The sequence below is a fragment of the Argentina silus genome, assembly GCF_951799395.1.
Source record: "Argentina silus genome assembly, chromosome: 1".
In the NCBI taxonomy this organism is placed as follows: Eukaryota; Metazoa; Chordata; class Actinopteri; order Argentiniformes; family Argentinidae; genus Argentina; species Argentina silus.
Window position 1 is genome coordinate 18,344,392 of NC_139655.1, and position 6,000 is coordinate 18,350,391.

A 6,000-nucleotide genomic window follows, 5' to 3' on the forward strand; every position below is an offset into this window, starting at 1 on the left:
TGGCCGGGCAGTAGGGGCTACAACTACTACAGTACATGGAGATCAGTAATGGACCAGATTATAGCATCACATACTGTAATGCATGCATTCATACACAGATATCAAGACACATAAATGCACACACACAAACACACACACACACACACACACACACACACACACACACACACCCTCCCTTCCCCCTCTGTCCATCTCTTGATCATTGCCAGTTTTGTCATAGGTTAATGGCTGTTTGCTCCACACAACCTTCACAGTTGATTACTCATGCCCTCTCCAGGCAGCAGGGCAGGCTGGCAGGCTGGCATGCTGGCAGGCTGGCATGCTGGCACTCTACAGCCCAGTCCAGTGGTGAAGCTAAACTGTCATCTGCTAATCTGAATGTAAAAAACTAATCTAAAATAAATAGACATTATGTACAATGGCATTGGTGTTCAAATGTCAATTTACCAATAACAATGGCTTCTTTTATAACAAAACATAAGATACATGATATTTTGTTGTATTTTAATATTGTAATATTTCTGACACATATTGAATTATTATCCAATATCATCAAAATGGTGCCCTGAAATACACATACAGTATTTTCCACTGAAACAGCTACAGTACAATTTCTTTCAGCAACCCTCTGGTCACAAATGTATTCCCTAACCCAATAGCTCAAGCAACCACATACTGTAGCTATTTCTTATGTATGGGGTCTAAATTGAATTCATAGAGGTAGGCTATGCAAATAATACCTTATTTAAGGACCCAAGGGTAAATTTTCATGATTCATGACCACTAACAGTGTTAACCTCCCTCATTGACTTTCAGATTGTGGAGTGTCTTGCTTAAAAATCAGCCCCATTTAAATTGGAAACCATTTTTTTTCAAAGCTGTGGGTATTACAGTAGCATACAGTACTTGTGTATAAGCTCTATTCTCCTAACAACTGCATGGCCATGCAGGAGCACTTTTTCAAGAGGTCCATATGGTATTCACATACTGTATGGGGGAATGAAAGTGAAATGTATTTGTTTTGTTGTTGGGTTTTTAACAGGGTTTAAGAGCAGGTAATATATTCCTCGGTGGACACACTCATATGGACTTATGTTTTTCTGTCCTACAGCAACAGAAGGCTTGTTATATAAGTCTAAAAGGCTGGAGGTCAAAATAGTTTATATGGCAGTAGAGTAATACTTTGCTTTGCTATGCTTTTTTCCAGAGATCAGGAGCAAGCTACATTTGATGCTGATAGCATTTGTCACCTTATTTTATGATATCATATTTACGATCTGGAGCTTTCAAAAGGAGTGTGGGCCTATCTCTGTTGATTTAATGAAGGGCTGTGTGTGTGTGTGTGTGTGTGTGTGTGTGTGTGTGTGTGTGTGTGTGTGTGTGTGTGTATGTGTGTGTCTGTGTGTGTGTCAAGCCTTAATGGTGCCTGTCTGCTCACAGGAACCGTGACCATATAGATGAAAGATGTGATGAGCGTAGATAGGACTGATAAAACACAATGAGACAGATAGATCAAGATCCAGAGTTTCTCTCTGTTCACCCCTTTCTCTCCATCTCTCCCTCTCTCCCTCAATCCCGTTCTTTCTTTCAATTTTGAAAAAAAGTCCTCTTGGGGGAAAAGTAGGCTGACAGTCAGTCGAGGACACTGTCGCATCCTGCCACTACAGCAAAACATACCCCGCAGCCACGTCCAAAACACTGCCTGATTTGCCGCATCAGGGAGGAAGGGAGGGAGGGAAGGAAGGAAGGGGGAGGGAGGGAGTGGGAGCGGCCGCACATAGTATGACCCCAAGCAATGATTATCCATGGCCCACGTCATGACCCTCTCTGCCAATTACAGAGATAAGAGAAAGTGTGTGTGTGTGTGTGTGTGTGTGGGGGGGGGGGCTATATATTCAGCCAGAGCAAAACAAAAGTCCAAATGCAGGCCTTATGGCAATTTGTGTCAGCAGTAACAGGTGAAATTACCAATGTGTTGTCTCACCCCCGCTCAAGTGGGTAGAGTAGCGTTACATAGAGGCGTGTTCATGACAATGAGCAGGTCAAGTGCCATCAGGTGCGCTGAAAAATTGTGGCCTTGAAAATAGCAGGAATATTTCAGACCCCCTAGCACCACCACCAACGCCCGTGTTTGTGCTATGACTGTTTTTTATGCCATTAAAATGGAGCCCTGTGTGTGTGTTTGTAGAGGTGGGAGGGGGATCAGAGGGCTACAGTATGAGGCTGCTATGAGGGCCTCACGCTCCCCCTCTTTCCTCACCCCCCTGTTTGGTACCATACTGTACAGTACATGATGTGATAAACACTATTGATACAGTATCTCCTTGCACTGCAGACGGAGATTGCCGAGACCGAAATTACAGTCAGGTCAGGTGTAAAATGAAAGAAATCTCTCTTTCTCTCTTTTCAAGAAGTAGTCCTATTCACTGATATGGACTGCATATCCCAGCATGCAGCAGTATGCCCGAGCACTGTAGTGAGGGAGAATAATGTAGACAGTAGCAATGTTATGTTGGTCTTCTCTTTATAGCTACCATTATGAGTCTTAAATCTAACTTGTCTCTCTATCTATAAGACCACTGGAGTGGAAAGTCGTAGCATGCAGGTGTATTGAGAGCCAATAAGTCAAGGAGAATGATATAATCTACTATGCTAATGCAGGACAAAGTTTTCTTTCCGTTGTTCTCTGCATGTTTGCTTGCCACAATTCTCATCCCTTTGTTTGTGTCTCTCTGTGCTGCTGTTTGTCTATTTCTGTCTCCTCTTCCCCCTCTCTCCATCTCCGCCCTCTCATTCTCTCCGTCTGTCTCTGAGTTTGGTGAATACTGTGAATAAATGGGTTTGACAGAGACACAGCGGTGGAAGTTTCCAGACTAAAGAACACAGCTACAGTATGGGTACACACCAACAACCTCTCTCCATCTTGCTAAGGTCACCATTTTATGCACCATTTTACTGAGTGGCACCTTTCAGTCTAGCCTTTGACATCAAAATGTGCTCTTTACTTGTGGGCACTTGGCAGGACATCCATTCTCTTCACTTCAGTGAAGCAATATCGAATAACTGCCACTTCATTGAAGATCAAATATTCTTTTCTATTGGAGTAGCTTTAAACCAGCAGGAGAACGTAAAATATCTCCAATTGTAACACCAAAGTAATGCTTAAGGGGCAATCTGGAATTCAAACAACAACAAAGCGGTCTCCCAGCCGCTTTTTTTGGTAAACAGCTAAAAGATGGGGCTGGAGAAATATTACCATTCTTAAATTAATAGACGGAGCTATGGATGCAAGGACTGACCATCCATGAGATTTTGAGCATGTTTTCAAGCTATACAGTGTTTACAGACAATGGAGTAAGCGTTTTGGGTTCGGTTGGGTAGGACAGTTGAACTAAGCTCATGATTTACAAGTTATATTCTTCAAGAATCAACGGCTATATACTGTATCATTAATTTCCAATGTCCAAACATGGATGCACCAATCCCCTCTAATATAACTCTGTCTTAAAGCTCATAACAACTTATTCTACGGCAGGTGATATACTGTATTAACATATTCTTTGATAGGGAACACTTAGGTCCACTTAAATGCATTTCAATTAGTAGTGGGTGAGATGAGACACAGTGAGAGACTGAATAGGGAACTAGAGCGTACAGTAGCCGACCTGTGTTTTCAGTGGTGGGAAGGAGCAATGTGTTGTAAACCAATAATAATAATAACATTTGGACCATTTGGACAATGACATTTGGAGGGTATTGTACTGTATTGCTGGCTCACATCTAAACACAGACACACACACACCACACACACACACACACACACACACACACACACAGACACACACACACACACACACACACACACACACAAACACACTCACATCCGCACGCAACCAGCTCATTTCATTTCAGCTCTAGTTAGAAAAATGCACTGATTATGTATTCCTTTGAAGTTTATACATGCTTCAAAGGACTATTTTATTAGGTCATTTCTGTTTAACATTTTAAGAGGCATTTGGTTAATTTCATATTAAAACATGCAGAGAGCAAAAAAAGAAAATCAAATCAAATTAGGCTACATATATGGAGGACACACTGATATATATACTAACATGTTTTTCCAATCATCAAAACTGTATTTATAATGTAACAATGTGTTATAACTGGAGTCTTAAATGAGTCTATGCAGGAATCATCCAGTATGTTAAAAAATGCTAGAGATTTTCCTTTGTGCTGTACTTTCATCTCAATTCCAAATGGCATTGTTGATTACATTGGTTGTGTAAAGGTATAAAGCACATTGTGCAGTTATGTAGGTGCTTAAATCAAAGCTATTGTGCTAATAATGACCATCTCATATAGACTGATTGCATTGAATTTGGCCGAGAGTTTTGGAGAAGGGAAAATTTAATTAAGAGCCTGACCTCCACTCAAGCGTTAAATTGTCTTAAAATGAGAATTGAATTTCAGCAGGGCATTTCTGTAATACAACTGTTATGCATTCTGATTTCAATACATGCCCAAACCTCAAATAAACTGTACTGTATTATGTTGCAGGCTATACCACCTGTCGTATGCATCTGAATCTGAATTTGAATATGCATGTAATTACTGCAGCTTTTTATTCATGAATGGCATAAGTAACACCCACCTACTGTACAATTCTAAGGGGCGACTAACAAAACGTGTCTATATGAATCACACAAAGCCATCCTAATGACTGTGTAAACAGCACTGATGTCTGTTGTTCGCACCATATGTTCTTCCATCTCTGAGCTCTGAAAGGGGATGCCCTTCCTGCTTCCTGTCATACTGTAGGAGTCGTGAGCCGTGACTTGGCACCGGGAAGGGCAACACAGAGAGGCATTACAGCGAACAGGTGACATCTACAGTGACACACACAGAGCCTGAACGCTCCCCTGCCCCTGTGAATGGCTGTGTGTGTGTGTGTGTGTGTGTGTGTGTGTGTGTGTGTGTGTGTGTGTCTGTTGACAGGCCAAAGGCTGTGATATTGTCAGAGAGGGCTTCAGAGCACCACAGGCTCACCATGTGATGGCACATGTTATCTTTTCTGCAGGTAGTAAAGGTAATGTTAGGTTGTGAAATAAGGTACCGCCTTCTAGATAAATAGCAAATGAAATCATTCTTAGCACTGACCTGGTTCAAGGTGCCAGCTACAGTAGCTTTGACTTTGACTTTGACTTTGAGCTTTGACAGTAGCTTTGACTTTGACTTTGACTTTGAGCTTTGACAGTAGCTTTGACTTCATAGCTAATACAACGTGCAGCGGGTTGTAGACTATGAAAAAGGGCAGAATGTCTCCCCAAAATTTCTATGGAATGATCAGATAGGGAATTTCATAGATACTGACAGTTTGTTATGTGGAACTCCACAAAGGAGTTGAAGCTGTGCAGAACCCTCTAATAACTGAAGTATATATATATATATATATATATATTCATATTTGCTATCTTTCATCTCCAAAACACTCCCAAGGAACATGTGAAGAGGCATAATCAGGTCATTTCCCTTATCTGTTGTGAAATGGCTGTCTATGCCCTCTGGTGGAATAAAACAAATCCTTCTACTCTACAGTTTCATGTATTATTCTGACATCTAGTGTTCAGTTGGTTGCATTGTGTAGTGGTCAAACCAATTCAAGGATTATTACTGTGTGCGTCATAGTAGCAGTATTCATCATACAGTACACTGATGAATGACATCTATCACCAACACACTCATATAAAAAAGAAAGAACGTACAATTGTGCACTCAGAGACAGACAGACAGACAGACAGACAGACACACACACACACACACCAAAAAAAGCAGGTTTTTCTCCTCTGTCATCGCATCTGCACTTACCTTTGGCGATTCTATTGCCTGAGCACATCTTAGACATAAGATCTGTTATCATTGGTTTGTGCTACAGAGTAACATGTCTACACCAGGGGGCTGTGTCCCCATTAGAGGTGCAATCTGAACACTGTGTCCCAGTTA

At 41.4% G+C, this 6,000-nt stretch overlaps 1 protein-coding gene across 6 annotated transcripts in view; it reads right to left on the bottom strand.

Annotated features, from left to right (window-relative positions):
- nrxn2b (neurexin 2b) overlaps window positions 1-6,000 on the bottom strand; it is a gene marked incomplete at its 5' end in the record, with an annotated part of 459,423 nt that overhangs the window by 265,071 nt on the left and 188,352 nt on the right. The gene's annotated exons all lie outside the window — the stretch shown is intronic.